The sequence below is a fragment of the Microplitis demolitor genome, chromosome 4 (genome assembly GCF_026212275.2).
Source record: "Microplitis demolitor isolate Queensland-Clemson2020A chromosome 4, iyMicDemo2.1a, whole genome shotgun sequence".
In the NCBI taxonomy this organism is placed as follows: domain Eukaryota; kingdom Metazoa; phylum Arthropoda; class Insecta; order Hymenoptera; family Braconidae; genus Microplitis; species Microplitis demolitor.
The window spans coordinates 15,707,114-15,723,884 of NC_068548.1; the positions used below are offsets into that span (position 1 = coordinate 15,707,114).

The following is a 16,771-nucleotide window of genomic DNA, read 5'->3' on the forward strand; positions in this document are numbered from 1 at the left end:
TTTCGACTCAGGTGTGTGTAAACTTTTTTGTCTGACGATATCTTTGAAACGAATCAACCGATTTGAACGTACTTGGTGGCAATCGAAAGTGATCACCAAAACTTAGAATTGATTAGATTTTGGGGTAGATCGGTCATGTAGTTTACAAGTTATACGAAGGATAACAAATAAAAATTTTTTTTGTTTTTGTTTATTTGCATATAACTTATGAACCACTTGCTCCATTCACCTTAAAATGTAATCAGTTTTAACCCTTGTTGAGCCTCTTCGATTGCCACCAAGAACGTTCGAATCAGTTCATTCCATCCAAAGATATCATCGGACAAAAATTATAATTTTTCAGTGAAGGTATGTTTTACCAGCCTAACAGCTCTTCGAGCTCAAAAATTTACAAATAATAATGTTTTTGAGCTCCCTGAGCTCGAAAACAGCGGGAAATTTTGGGGCTGGCCTGCAGGGTCAGGCGGTTTTCAGATTTTCTTTTAAATAAATGATCATTATATTTAAGTATATATTTACTAAGTTCGAAAAAATATATTTATTTATTCTAAATGAATATTTTTTTTTGTGTTTAAGCAATATTCATTAGAGTTAATACAATAATATTTTGCCTCTATATTTGAGTTTGCTGGCACTATAAAACAATCCAGTTGTCTAACAAATAAACATTTTCTCAACTGTATCAAATAATTTTATTATCTTAGCAAAAGAGGCATAAACGTCAACCTAATAAAGTCTATTGAATCATTTATTAAAAATGACAAAATAGATTATGTTAACGTAGTAAAATTTAGCTGTTTCAAATAACTTTTAGTTTAACAGAATTCAACAAAACCGATTTGATTGTCTGAAGAGAATTTCATTCTCAGTATATATATATATATATATATATATATATATATATATATATATATATATATATATATATATATATATATATATAATCCCTGTACGCTTAGTCTCAAATTTTATAAATTGTCAATTAAATTGCATAAATGTCATTTCATCATTTCATTACTAAGTAACATTCGGTCATTTAGGTCATTAAAAGTTTCAATATATTTGAGAATATGAGTACAATGAAAAACAGGAGTATTAGATCGTAGCATTATATTAGCAGCGGCGGCGCAAAGTACGGTGACCGTAGGTTTTCGTCGTTTAGTACGCAGGATCAGTATCGGAGCAAAAAGCAGTGAGTAAATCAGTCTCTCCAGTGTCGTTCTACTTTACTACCAGTGCATCTACTGTTCTTAACTACCAAGGAAGAACAGTTATTTTATATAAATTTTGCCATACATAACTTCTGATTTCAATATAAATTCGGTTTAATTAAAAGAAACAGCCCATACAATATAATTTATATATATATCAACCATAAATATAAATATTAAGAAAGTGATCGATATAAAGGAGTGCCTGCATGTTTTTCTAGAATAGAAACAGCAAAGGTGGGTCGAGTTGGGGGTTGGTAAATTGTGACGAGACTTATCAGCGAGAAATAGAGGACAAGTGAAAAGGTGAAAAAAAAAGGGCAGAAGGCCATATAACCAGGAGAGGAAGTTAAAGTTAAGATGGAGGTTCACGTTCCTAACTTAAGTCAATACTAATCACGGGTTTAAAAATATTTTTTTGATCCAGAGATTATAGTGCAGAAAGTTTTTAGTAAGATTTCTCTGGCACTTATTTATTTATTTTGAGAACTCTCTTAAGAGCAAATATTTAAATAACAGACAGATAAATTCATCTGGTTTACTTAAATCGTGTCCAACAGTGGTAAATTTTATGACTGTTGCTTTGTAAAAATAAACACTGAACGACTGACAATCTTTTCAGTCAGAAATTCTCTTCAGTCTATACTGCTTTGTTAAAAACATAATATAAATTTTAATACTGTGTACAAAAGTGTCAGTGTATGTACAGCTTGTAAACTATAGTGACAGGTAAGCTACTCACAAACTTCATGAAATATTGATCAAAGAGCATATTTCATTTTAAAGTGAATAGATCTTGGTCAAGAACTAACCTTATTTTTTATTGCAATAGTTTAGTAAAATAAATTTTCAAGTCGTTGTAAAAAAGGTTTTGCTCAAAAGATTGTCTATTTTCGCCAAGTTTGAATACTGAAAAATTTAGTGAAATCCGATTTTACAGAATAATAAAGTTATTTGCTTAAAAATTCGAAAGATTTTATCAATGTCTTTATAAAAATATATAGGGTTTTTGAAGTTTAACATTTTATTAAATCTGGAAAATATTCCAAATAACTATTGCCTAAAGCTAAAATTGAGAAAGTCGTTATAGAAGTTACTTTAGTGTAAGCAACTTTGCATTCTCATGAATTCCTAGTGAGCTCCAACAGTAAAAAAAATGTTGAATTTAAAAGTTGTCATGGACATAACTGATTAGTATTCCATAGAGATTATCCTGAGCTCCATACCTTGTTAGATACGTTTTCATTTGTTAAAGCTGTCAGGTTTCATGAAAATAAATTTTATAATTATTTAAACGCTGCAGTTCATTTTAACACAACATAAAAATAAATATGTTTATCGATTTTATGTTGTATCATAAGATGGGAATTTAATTTTTTAAATAGTACAACAAGTTACCTTTACCTTTTAAAAATAAATAAAATAATGAGTGCACATTTTATGTGACTATTGAATATTTTTTTATGGAATATATAAACGTAATAGTTTTTCATGTCTAGTACATGTTCTAACAATAAATGTTTGAGTGGGTAATGTAGAATATATTATCGTTCTATAGGTCATCGAACATTCTTTCTATTTATTGCAAAATACTATTAATTTAAAATGAAAACGTTTGACTTAATTGGTGTAAGCATCAAGCGAGAGAATGCGTTAAAAAAATTGATACATGCATTAAATACTATGAATAGCTCATACACTGAGAGAAAAAAATGTATACTTCTAAGAAAAAATTGTCTATTCAAGTATTTCAGTTGCTTAAATAATGTCGAGCAGTTATTTTCTTCATTGAAGTAAAATAATAACTTTATTCAAGTATTTTGTTTGCTTGCTTAATACTAAGAAAAAAATTTGATTTTGTCAAAAAAATTTAAGACATGCCTTTTTAATCTAATATTATTCAGATTAGTTTTGTACATTAACAAACATTTTTTTTTTTTTTTTTTAATTAAATAATATTACCCTACCTAAAATTCGAAGCTAGACTGATTACGCGAAACTTCTGACCTGCGCTTTAGCATGCTTAGCCACCCGCGTGAAAATAATATATATGATCAAAATATGTGTAAAAATATATGATAACTATCAGAATATATATGTGGCGAATTTAACTATATTTTCTGATATATATTTTTTTTATATAAAAAAATATAATATTCATCATATACGAGTTCGTATATGTTTAGCATATGTAAAATATATATGTCGATCATGTACAATAAATATATTTTTATCATGTATGAAAATATATATTCTCGTCATATACGAAAGCTATATTTTTATCATACATCAAAATATATATTTCTATCATATACAAAAAATATACTCTGATCATATATAAAAACATATATTTATATTATATATGGAAAAAAAAGTTTCTTATTCGTATGACCAACTCCAATTAAATAAAATCTAAATTTTAATATACTTATTATATTGCAGCCAAAATTTTCAAAAATAGTTGATTTAATGCGTATATATAATGTACCAATATACATATACATACAGTAAATAGAAAATATAACAAAGAAAATATATGGTGGCATATATAATATAAATTATATGCTACCATAAATTTCATATAAAAATTATATATTTTTTTAATATAAAAGGAAATATATCAATACAATATATTATAAGGTAAATGTAAATGTATATATAGGTTAATATAAAAAACATATAAGTTACATATATGGAATAAATATATTTGCTACTGTATATTTTATATTAAATCGGCCAAAATCGCTGTATGATTTTTTATAATATACGATATAATATATCATATATTTTTTTGTTGCAAACATATACGAATTTATATATTTTAACCATATATTGTTTTTTCATATGGGGCATATTCGCAATCATGTTTTTAATAAACTCTTGAGTTGTTCATCGATGTTTGTTATATTGAATATTTATTTACACAGCTAAATAATATAATTTGAATATTTCATACACGAAAAGAAAATTCCATTGAAATTTACGATATTAACATCGTAATTTTAACAAAGACTTTTTGGATTAAAAACTACTTCAAAAATTACAATGTTAATATCGTAAAAAGAGTAAAATGAAAATCGCTATTTAAAAATTCTATATATTCCGATATTTATCTTTCTTTTCCCGCATGGGAATAATTATATGCGGAAACTATATGCAAACATATATGTATTATATATGTCACATATATAAAAATATATTTACTTATATAAAAAAATATATATTTTGATAATTGTAAAATATATTCCTACGTATATGCATAAGTATATTTAGACCTTTATATAAGCATATAAAAGACATATATGCAGAGATAGGTGCGTACATATATGTCGACATATATATAGCCATATGTGTCTACATATATATATATATATATATATATATATATATAAATATATATATATATATAATAAATATTTTCAAAAATAATTTTTAGTCGACAAGAATCGGAATTTTCGACCTCCAAGAAAATCGACGATTTTCGAAAAATTCGGGAAGGTATTGTTTTCACCCAGATTTGCGAACTCGAAATTTCATCAGATGTTGACGTTTTAAGGTCCTAGGAAGCTATTCTGACTATTTTCAGAATGATGTCCGAGTGTCTGAATGTGTGTGTGTGTGTGTGTGTGTGTGTGTGTGTGTGTGTGTGTGTGTGTGTGTGTGTGTGTGTGTGTGTGTGTGGAGGGGGGGGGGTATGTATGTAAACTCTTTATAAGTTTTCAACTAATGAACTGATTTAGATGCTTAAGGCGGCAATCGAAAGAACTTGGTGGCTATCAACTTTTCTGAAATTTTCAGATCATTTGATCAAGTAGACTCGAAAATATTGGCGAATTACGAAAAAAAAATCTGGGCGTCGGTTGACCCTGCGGGCCAGCCCCAAAACTTCCCGCTGCTTTCGACCTCAAAGAGCTCGAAAACATTAGTGAAAATATATTTTCGAGCTCGAAAATGCTATCACATGCAATTGTTTTTTTACGATCTTTTCAAGCTCTAACAAGTTACCTGTTATGCTGAAATTTGAAAATTTAAGAATCGAAAATCATCAATGAAACGGTTTTTAAAATTTAGTTCCTGATTATGTTCAGTAAAATAAGTGTATTGAGGCAGAAATCAATGTCAGGGATAAAAATCAAGATTTAAATAAGTTTTGACTCATGTAAGAAACAATAAAATATGAAATATCCGATAAAAATATTAAAAACTACGTTTTATCGATTTTTTTGTTGATAATATGATTTAAACTGAAAACCAAGTTCGATGACATTATATGATCAAAAGGAACCATAAAAAAGATGAGTTGGTATGATATCAGGCACATTTTAGTACGTTATATTATAATTTATCCGGAAAAAATAACATAAAATGTTATTTTTTTAACTTTTCAACGCCGATATCTTTTGAACTAATCAATCGATTTTGATAGTTGACCTGGAAATCGGCGCGTTTTATTGAATTCTAGAGCTGATTAAAATTTGAAATTGATCGCGTCAGTCGTTTCGAAAATATTTAGAAAAAACCGTTTTTCACCATTTCTTTCTCTCGTGATAACTCTCGAACGAATTATCCGATTTTGATGTTTGAGATGGAAATCGACGCGTTTTATTGAGTACTAGAGCTGATTAGATTTTGAAGTCGATCGTATAAGTCGTTTTTGAGAAATCAATAAAAAACTAAAAAAAAAAATTTTTTTTTTTTTCGTAACTCGCAAATATTTTCGAGTCTATTCGATCAAATAATCTGAAATTTTTAGGAAAGTTGATGGCCAACAAGCTCTTTCGATTGTCACCTCAACCATCCAAATCGATTCATTAGTTCAAAAGTTACAAAGAGTTTACATACACACACACACACACACACACATACATACACACATTCGGAAATCATTTTGAAAATAGTCAGAAGAGCTTCCTAGGACCTCAAAACGTCGACATCTGATGAAAACTCGATTTTCGAAAATCGGGGTGAAAACAATAACTTCCCGAAATTTTTGAAAATCGTCAATTTTCTTAGCGGGAAGTTTAAAATATTTCTTTATTTTTAGTTTTTTATTGATTTCTCGGAAACTACTCATACGATTGACTTCAAAATCTAATCAGCTCTAGAACTCAATGATACGCATCGGTTGCCACCTTAGCCATCTTAATCAGATAATTCGTTCGAGAGTAATCACGGGAGAAGGTAGAAAATGGTTTTTTGCGAATATCTTTGAAACAACTGAACGTAACATCTTCAAAATCTAATCAGCTTTAGAATTTACTAAAACGCTTCGATTACCACCTCAACCATCAAAATCGGGTCATTTGACTAAGAGATATCGCAGAAGAAAGAAATGGTAAAAAACAGTTATTTGCGATTGTCTTTGAAACAACTCAACCAAACGATTCCAAAATCTGATCAGCTCTAGAACTCAATAAAATACATCGATTGCTGACTCAATTATCAAAATCGGTCAATTCGTTTGTGAGATATCGTTGGAGAAAAAATGGTAAAAAACGTTATTTTTCAAAAACAAAGGCATACAAAAGTATTTTTGAAGTGCTCAAAAATGTATTCACAACACACATGTTTTCGAGCTCGAAGATCTGGAAAACAGCGGTAAGTTTAAGAGCTGGCCCGCAGGGTCAACTGATAGATAGATTTCTTTTTTGTTCATGGAAATTGGTAGAGGATACGGTTTGGGAATTACTCAAAAAAGGATTACTCAGTGTAAGGCTTATTTTTAATTAAAGAAAAATAATTTGGTTTACCCGAGCTTGGAATCAAACCCAGACCAATTCGTTCTCATGTGAGTTCTCTGCAGTTGAGCTACCAGGCCTTTTGCCGAACAGAGTTCAATTTATTTATATCGATTAGCTCACGCCATCTATTACCCAGCGGCATTTGTGACATTAAGAATATAAATGCTTTTCATCAGGCATACGTCTGTCATATATTTGTGTACGAATAGTAGAATACTATTAAAAATTTTTCCACAATTCATAATTAAATTTAAAATATATATCTTACATATATTTCACAGATATGTTTACATATATATTTACAAATATAACGACATATATATTTGTTTATATAACAGCATATAGACTCGTGTATATGTTTTCATATACGTCGACATGCATGTAGACATATATGTCTGTATACATGTGCACATATACTGAGAAATATATGTTTCTATATATGTCTGCATATAGGTCGACATATATTTCTCGATAAATGTCGGCATAAATGTCTGTATATATGTTTACTTATGTAGCCACATATATATATCCGTTTAAATAGCATTTATTTATAATATATGTATTATATATATATATATATATATTTTTTTTTTTTATTTTATGTAAGTGTTTATGTTTTCATCTATGCATACATTTATCTCAACATTTAGTTGACATATTTTTTTTTTGCGCACATATATGTTATATATGTGACACATGTGTTGTATGTAATTTTCACATATATATTTTTCCATGCGGAAATTTACTCTTGAATGAAAGAAACACTACAGTGCTGCCGCTGTTGTAATACGATGTAAGTTAAAAAAATTACGATTTTACATCGTAATTTTTAAATAGTAACTGTGTCTACAGTAAGAGGCGTTTTTGTGACTTATGACAGTATATTTAAATCATTTATATGGATCTTAAAAACTAGACTTGTAGGCCCTTTTGCCTACACACTCGAAAGGTCTCATTTTCGAATCCAACACCCGAGCAGTTATTATTTTCTACTTTTATTAAAAATTTCTATAACTTAAAATTTTACGATGTTCATATCGTAATTTATGCTAAAAAGCGTAAGACTTTGTGTCATTTGTCTAAAATATTATTTATTAGATGAAATTTACAATGCTCCATTGTACACTGTAAAAAAATCCCATTAAATTTTACTATGGGTGTATTGTAACCCCGGACCATTAGAAAACTGGTACAAAATTTACAAGTGTCCGATAGTAAACGTATGCGCATAGGTCCCAATCGTGTCGTCTGCGCATACCGTTTACTATGGGACACTTGTAAATTTTGTACCAGTTTTCTTATGGTCTGGTGTTACAATGCACCCATAGTAAAATTTGTTGGAAGTTTTTCACAGTGTAAAAATTATGATTTCAAAGGTAAAGTCCACCACTACAATAATCAATAGGAAAAATTACGATGTTAGCATCGTAAATTTAACTGGAATTTGTTTCCGTTACCAATGAAAAATTTTATTTTGTGATAAAAATAAATTTTCTTCTAAGCGCAAGAGTTTATTTCTAATTATTAATTATATCTACCTTTAATTTCTTTTTTTTTTATTTTAATAAATTGAATAAATATTTACTTGCCGTCTTGATGCTTCTAGAAATTTATTACTAAAGTGAAGCAATAGTTTTCTTAAAATGAGAACTATCAATTTAGAGCAGTATTATACTTCAAACGCTCGAAAAAAAGACTATTTTTTACTAATTTTTAATAAGATTGTGAATAAAGATATGCATGTAGGGTTCGTTAAGCTTAATAAATACACTATTAAAATACATTGAAAAAAAAAAATATATCGGTTGACCCTGCGGGTCAGCCCCAAAACTTCCCGCTGTTTTCGAGCTCAAAGCGCTTGAAAACGTAATTTTCAACTTGACATTTCCGTGTGAAGTTTTATGAATGGCCAACTATCAGACCATGATTGGGTGCCAAACATACTAGCCTAGCGTAGTAATGGCAACCAAGATTGGCCGTTCAACGAGTAACGGCCGGAACCCAACTTGGGCCCAGCCATGGCAATCTATCTTCGGCCGAGTATTGACAAATATTATGACCCAACCATAGCGAACTATCATTGGCCGAACATAGTCTACTAGGATGGCCCAATGATGATAATTAAAGACGGCCCATTAATAAGAAATTTTGAATTTAGAACACGACGTAGAATCTAGAAAGTAAATTTTTTCAACAATAAACCTTGCAATAGTTTAAATAATTAAACTGAAGATGTTATTGAATATTTATTATAATAAATCAACATAAATAAAAGTTAACATACTTATATGTAATCATTACTACATTATTTATATAATTAAAAAACAGAGATTAGAATAAATTCTTTCTTAAATTTTTTGTTACCATGAAAATTTTTATATTATGTCGATCACTATCATTACTAACATCACGATTATCACTAGGACAATAATTAAATTCACCATTATTTTCAAACACTTGATCACTGTGATCAATAGTATTTGATAGTGATTCATAACCAGGAGTTTCTAAATGGTTAACCTCCAAATCTTCTAATTTATTCACCTCATCTCTAACTCCACTACAATCATCGTCATCATTATCATCTACAGACTTTAATTCATAGTGTTTTTTTTTACTCGATAATAATTGTGCGGCGTAGTAAATAATTAAATAAAATGAGTTATATTTTTTTTATAATTTCACCTAACACACCACGTGCAGGGAGCGAGGTCTCACAATAGACTATAATCTCGACTAACTTCCACAAGTACATAAATCTATAGTCTAGTCGCAGAGAAAAAAAATAATATTTTAAAACATAATTCGTTTAAATTTCAAACTGAAAAAGAAAAAAAAGACAAAAATCACTGTTTGTTAGTAAAAAAAAACTTAAACTCAATAAAATAAAATAAATATTTCAATATTTAATGAATATTTCAATATTTTTAACTAATTAAATTTAATTTTAATTTTTCATTCACTTATAATATAGCGCAAAAATTGTGATCAAAATACTGTCAGCCTTCTGTAGCTTAGGACTTGGTTAAGAATGTTTTTTAATTATCGGCAAACCATCGATAATCATTGATCGGTTTACCATCGGCTGGATGACTGGCCGATTGTCTATTCAGTGCCTTTGATACGAAATCCATGGGGCGCTTATCGATAATTGCTGGCCCATTAATATAATTCGATCATCGGCCAGCCAAGGTTATCTATTGATCGGCCAACCATTGGCTGAATAACTGGCCAAGTGTATTACTGGCGATTTCGATACAAGATCCATGGGGCACTTATCAACCATTAATGTTCCAATAATGGTATTTTGATCATCGATCAATGATTGCAAGCCATTAATAAACCAGTCATTGGCATTATTGTATGCCTGGCGGTTCTTACACGGGTTACCTCTGATTACGTTGGTGTTTTCAAACTTCAAAACGGTATATTTTGCATGGAACTTGAAAAATTCAAGACATCGAAAGTACATAATAAACAAGCATTCTTGAAATTTTTACTCACGATTATATTTAAAAAATAATGATTTCAATAATTTTTGACTAAGATTAAAGCTTTGAAATATACAGTATCCGAAAAAAATGTTAAAAACGGTTTTTTTTTTCAATTTTTTGGATCGTAACATTATACTTATCCAAAAAATTAAAAGAACGAGAAAAAGCTGCATTTTCATGAAAAATGATCGTATCGAAAAAATAAAAAAAGCAAATTGAAGCTTAAACTCTCTAGCTTGAAGCCATGTTTTTTGCGGAACCGTTAGAAATAGCTTGAGACAAAATTTTTCTACATTTTTTGGTTCATTTCTCACCAAAATACAGCCTTCCAAAAATCTCTAACAAATTTATAAAATTTTCTTGTTCCTTTAAATTTTCAGATAAGTGTATTTCAGCTAAAGAACGAATTACATTACACTATGTGGTGATTGAAAAAGACTACTTGAATCGGAAAATTTGATCTGTTTTAAATCAACTAAAAGTTTTAAGTTATTTTTATTAACTTTTATTTTTTCTTTTAAATTCAATTAATATGTGAATTTTAATCTAGTTTTGCCTTTAGTATTCCTTATTTAGACTACTTTCAGATTTAGTTTTAGTAATTTTTGGTCTGTTTTTATTCTAATCTAGATCCAAATCAGACATTTTTTGTCTATTATTTTTAGTCTGATTTTGATCGATATAAGATCAAAAACAGATTAATATTTTTTTTTTATAATTAGAATGATAAATAATAAAAACAAAAAAATCAATGAAAGTTTAATAATTTCTCACACATTAATTAATATAACATAATATTTATTTCATTAAATAAATTAGTCTCAATCAACATATATACATTACTTAAAAAAAATTTAACATCATCCTCCTTCTTTTCTTCTGATGGTGCATCTTAGTAACCGAAGCTATCTTTGCACATACATTCTGAGAAAAATCAACTATTTTCTTCTGGTTTCTTCTACCTCCAACTCATTCAGTTCATTATTATCATCTGTTAGATATTTTTTTTATAAATATAGAAATTGATTATTATAATTTTATATTCAATATGAAAGAGAATTAGAATTTAAAAAATAATTGGTGAAAACTTTGCCACTAAAAAATAAATTATTCTAAGAAACTCAAAGATTGTGCGACACTGAGTAATCTTAATTTGAGAAAAAAAAAAAAAATCACGCGAAAAATTTTATTTTGAATTCTTTGCTTCATTAAAAGCGTTATATAGAAACAATAAATTTGAATTCACAAAATAATTAACAAAAAAAAATTAATGTTTCACTTTATGGAGAAAATTAGTTACTATTCCATTAATCACTACATGATTTACTGAAAATAATAAGAATGAATAAATTTCAATTGAACTTACTGCTCATGGAAAAAAATTCGGGAACATCTAGATATGGAGACTTATTTAAATTTTCTTGATATTTAAAACGTGATGTTGTTATTTCGTATTGCAATGTCACAGAAGAATATGTTGATATAGTTTCTGTTTGAATATTTTTCGACTTAATTCAGTGAAATGAAGAACTTTTTGTTGAGATTTTAATGGCAATATTATTATACTTTCATTAAATATTATTACTATTCTATCAAGACAACTAAAAATCCAGCTGTCAGATAATCATTAACTGCCGACGTTTTCAAACAAAAGACACTGAATAAATAGTAAACAAAAAAAAAAAAAACAATCCATTCTAGAAATCAGAATACTTTTTATAAATTTTTTCTAGACATAAATTAAATTATTACAAGTTCACGATTTAATCTAGTTTTGTCCTTCTGTATCGCAATTGATTTTTAAAATAGTAGATCAAAAACAGCTTAAAATTTTTATAACAGATCAAAAACAGATCAACTAGTTCAAATATAGACCAATTAGTCAAAATGCACTCCAGTTAGATTAAAGTCAGATCGAATTTTTCGACCCAGGTCATGAAGATAAAGAGTAGTATGATTTAAAACACATTCTAGTGCATTATATTATGATTTATCAGGGAAAAATGACATGAATTGTTATGTTTTTAATTTTCCGTCGTTGATATCTTTTGAACTAATCAACCGACTTTGATGTTCAATGTGATAATTGGCGCGTTTCATTGAGTTCTAAAGCTGATAAAATTTAAAAAATGATTGATTTCGTCGTTTTAGAGATATTCGCAAAAACCCGTTTTTCACGATTTCTTGCTCTGACAATATCTTTTGAACTAATAAACTGATTTTGAAGCTCGAGGCAATCAGCGCATTTTATTGAGTTCTAGATCTATTTAAATTTTGAAAATGTTTGATCTAGTCATTTCAAAGATATTCGTGAAAAACTGTTTTTTACCATTTCTTTCTCCCGCGATATCTCTCGAACGAATTATCCGATAGAGGCAGCTCTTGCAGCATTCAACGCGTTTCATCGAGTTTGAGAGCTCTCTAGAATTTGGAGTTGATCAATCGAGCCGTTTCTCAGAAATTTTGAAAAAAATGAAAAAAAATATTTTTTTGCTTATGTTATGTATCTTCAAGTCTGTTTAGCCGATTGATGTCAAATTTACAAAAAAGATAATAGCTAGCAACTTTTGATTGCCACCAACCATTGAGATTGATTAATTAGTTAAAAAGTTATAATGAGTTTACATACATATAAACACACACATATACAAAGTGACACGCACGCACGCGCAGATTTCCGGACATCATTTTGAAACTAGTCAGAATAGCTTCCTAAGACCTCGAAACACCGACAACTGATGAAAACTCGATTTTCGCGAATCAGAGTGGCAACAATAACTTTTTGAATTTTTCAAAAATCTTCGATTTCCTTAGCGGGAAGCTAAAAATATTATTAAATATTTTATGTACTTTTAACATAAAAAAACATAATTCGAATACAACCCCTCAATTAGTAGGAGGGTCTGCTCTTGGTGTTAAAGTTTAAAAAATTTACAATCTGAAACTGAAATTATGTTTTACCTTTTACCTTTACCACCTCCTAATTAAGGTGCTGTATTTGAATAATGTTTTTGTATGTTAAAAGTATATAAAATATAAAAGAAATATTTTTTTGATATCGTTCAATAGTGTATTTATTAAGCCTAAAAAACCCTACATGTATATCTTTATTCAAAACTCATTAAAAATTCATAAAAAACAGCTTTTTTTTCGCACCCTTGAAATAGAATACTGTTTTAATTTTAGAAAGAAATTAAAACAACATAAACGGTAGGAATAGGAAATTATTTTTATTTTTTTTTAATTTCAATAATTTGAATAATTGATTTATAGAATAACTAGCAAATTCCGACCGTTTTGCAGGTAATAAAAAATGATATAAAATATGAACTTATGTAAATGGGAAATTTTTTCTTAATTATTTTTAAAAACTACAATTAAAGACGACGATTTTGAAAAAAAAACCTTCTACGTAAATTTTTGAAAAAAAAATATAGATTATTGATAAAAAGCCACTTTTTTTAAATTCGTAATTTTCAATTTCCCGCTAAGAAAATCGGCGATTTTCCAAAAATTCCGGAAGTTATTGGTTTCACCCCGATTTTCAAAAATCGAGTTTTCATCGTATGTCGACGTTTGAAGGTCCTAGAATGCTATTCTGACAATTTCAGAGAGAGATGTATGTGTGTTTGGGGGGGGGGGGGGGGGTGGTAGATAGATGGGTGGGTGTAAACCTCATATATCTTTTTAATGAGTAAATCGATTTAGATTGTTCTGGCGGCATTCGAAAGGTTCCTTTCGAACTTAGATTTCCAGAAAATTTTAGATTATTTAGTCAAATAGATTCTGAGATATTTAAGAAATACAAAAAAAAAATATTTTTTCGTTTTCCGATATTTTGAAAACTGTCTGATCGATCAATTCCAAAATCTAATCAGCTGTAGAACTTGATAAAAGCTTTCGATCGCTGCCCAGAATGTCTCAATCGGATAATCCGTTCAATAAATATCCTCGACGAAATAATGAAAATAAATCGGTTTTATTTGTTTTTCGTGAACATTTCGAAAACTATCGAATCAATTCCAAAATCTAATCAGCTTTAGATCTCAATAAAACGCGTCGATTACCACGTTAAAGATCAAAATTTATTCATTAGCTTAAAAGATATCGGCGTCGAAAACTTGAAAAAACAACATTTTATGTAATTTTTACAAGTAAATCATAATATAACGTACTAAAATATATTCAAAACCATAAGAACTCTTTGTCTTACGGTCTATTCCGATCACAACGTAATTTAATGTAACTTATTCCTCCGTTTAAATAATATTATCGACAAAAAACTTGAAAAAACAGCGTTTTCACAATTCCCTTGGATATTTCATGTATTAACGCTCTAATATGAGTCAGAACTCATTTTAAATTCTGACTTTGATCACTAACATTGAGTTTTGCCTAAATATACTTTTTTTTTATTAAATATAATTTTGAATAAATACATAAAAAACGCTCATTTATTAATTATTTTCGATTCTAAAAATGATCAGGGGAGAGGTGCTGCAGTTGTAACAAGGGGCAGTTGTAACACTCAATAGAAATCTATTGAAAAATCTAAAAATTATAATTATTCTTTCTTTAACTTAATTTTAAAATCTGATCAGCTGTAGAACTCAATAAAACGCGTCGATTGCCACCTTAACCGTCTCAATCGGTTAATTTCTTCGAGAGATATCGTTGGAGAAAAAATGGTAATAAACGTTTTTTTTTCGAAAACAAGGGCATACAATATTATTTTCGAGCTCGTAGAGCTCGAAAATGTATTCACAACAATTTATCGAGCTCCAAGAGCTCGAAAACAGCGGGATGTTTTGGGGCTGGCCCACAGGGTCAACTGACAGACTAATTTTTTTTATTTCGAAGCTCACACGAAAAAATGTTAGTTTGAAGTATTTGAAGACTCTTGTTAAAGTTTTAACTCGATACAAAATTTTTAGAGGTCGCTCAAGAATTTTTTAAATTTCTACAATCACCGAAATTCAACTTTTTTTCTTTTTTTTTTTTTTTTTTAATCTTTACTTTCTCACTAGCGCAAACATTTCTGAGTAGGTCGTAGAGAAGCATAATAAAATTCGAATTCAAAATATTAATATTTACAGGTCGCTCAATATTTTTTAAAATAAATTTATCGAATTTTAGTATAGTTTTGAGCGACCTTTAAATATTAATGCTAAGACTTGATCTCGTTACAACATTTATTTTATAGTATAATAGAGAAGTCTTGTCATTGAGCATTATTGAAATCACAAAATATAATAGAAAGAAAGATTATTATCAATGAGACATAGTGGCCATAAATTCATCAAAATCAAAGTTCCGGAGTGAATTCGATTTGAAATTTAATCCGAGTTCATTCCGGATTCACTCCGCCACTCGGAGTTCCGGAGTTTTAAGAAAAATCACTCCGCATGCGGAGTGAATTGGGAGTTTTTTATTAGCGGAGTGATTACGGAGTGACGCGGATTTTATTCCACTCCCGATTCACTCCGGTTCGGAGTTTTAACGTTTAAATACATTTATATTAAACTTTTAAACAGTATGTGTGTGTGTCGAGTGCGTGTGTGTGCGAGAGCATGTTTGTGCGAATGTGTGCGTGTGTGTTCTGGTGTTTGTGCGTGTGTTCGGGTGTGTGTGCGCGTGTGCCTGCGGGTGTGTGCGTGCGTGCAAATGTGTGCATCAGCTGATCAGTAATGTAAAACACGAGTTTTTACTCCGATTTAATTTTGTGGAGTTATATTTTATTAATTATATATTGCTAGGGGGTATCTATTTTTTAATAATAAATAGACAAATTAACCGCGTTTCCCCCCATATGCTGCTGGAAGTAACTTGTCGACCAGGACCAAGCAGCAATGTCCTCGTGCTTATATGATAGAAAGGGGCGCCACTTAGTTTTGCAAACAGATAAAAACTAAGAAAATCTTATAACTAGCTAGTGATAGAGATGAGGCTCAACCAGGAGTTCGTAGGTGTGGGTTGTCCGCGGTGACTTATTATTATAAACAATTTTAAAGTGAAAAATAGAAATATATTGAAAGAGATTAATTATAGATTACAATAAAGATGATAACCCATAGATCATAACCCATACTTTATAATAGAAAAGAAATAAAGACAATAGTTTTAAAGAAATGATTAGGAAATAAATAATCTCGCGAAACCAACAGTATACACATAAATAATTTTAAAGACTTACAATACGCAGTTTCTAAATACTCGGATTAATTTACGTTACGGTGATCTGCCGACGGCTCGCGTTGACTCTGGCGACGGAGATGACTCCTTGGAGATGATCAGGATCGGCTGCTTCGGCTCCTCCTGGATATTA

The 16,771-nt window shown here is 29.2% G+C and overlaps 2 protein-coding genes across 5 annotated transcripts in view; both read left to right on the forward strand.

The window, feature by feature from the left end:
- The window catches only part of LOC103577664 (neuronal calcium sensor 2), a 93,544-nt gene that overhangs the window by 37,404 nt on the left and 39,369 nt on the right, over positions 1–16,771 (forward strand). The window contains exon 1 of one of the 4 annotated variants that reach the window (XM_014442831.2): positions 1,190–1,940. The exons of the other annotated variants lie outside the window; for them this stretch is intronic. The gene's annotated coding sequence lies outside the window, so the exon portion shown is untranslated. Of the gene's footprint in view, positions 1–1,189; positions 1,941–16,771 lie in introns of those variants that run through there. 4 annotated transcript variants of the gene reach the window in all.
- Positions 1–16,771, forward strand: part of LOC103577665 (neurocalcin homolog) — a 122,470-nt gene that overhangs the window by 37,362 nt on the left and 68,337 nt on the right. The gene's annotated exons all lie outside the window — the stretch shown is intronic.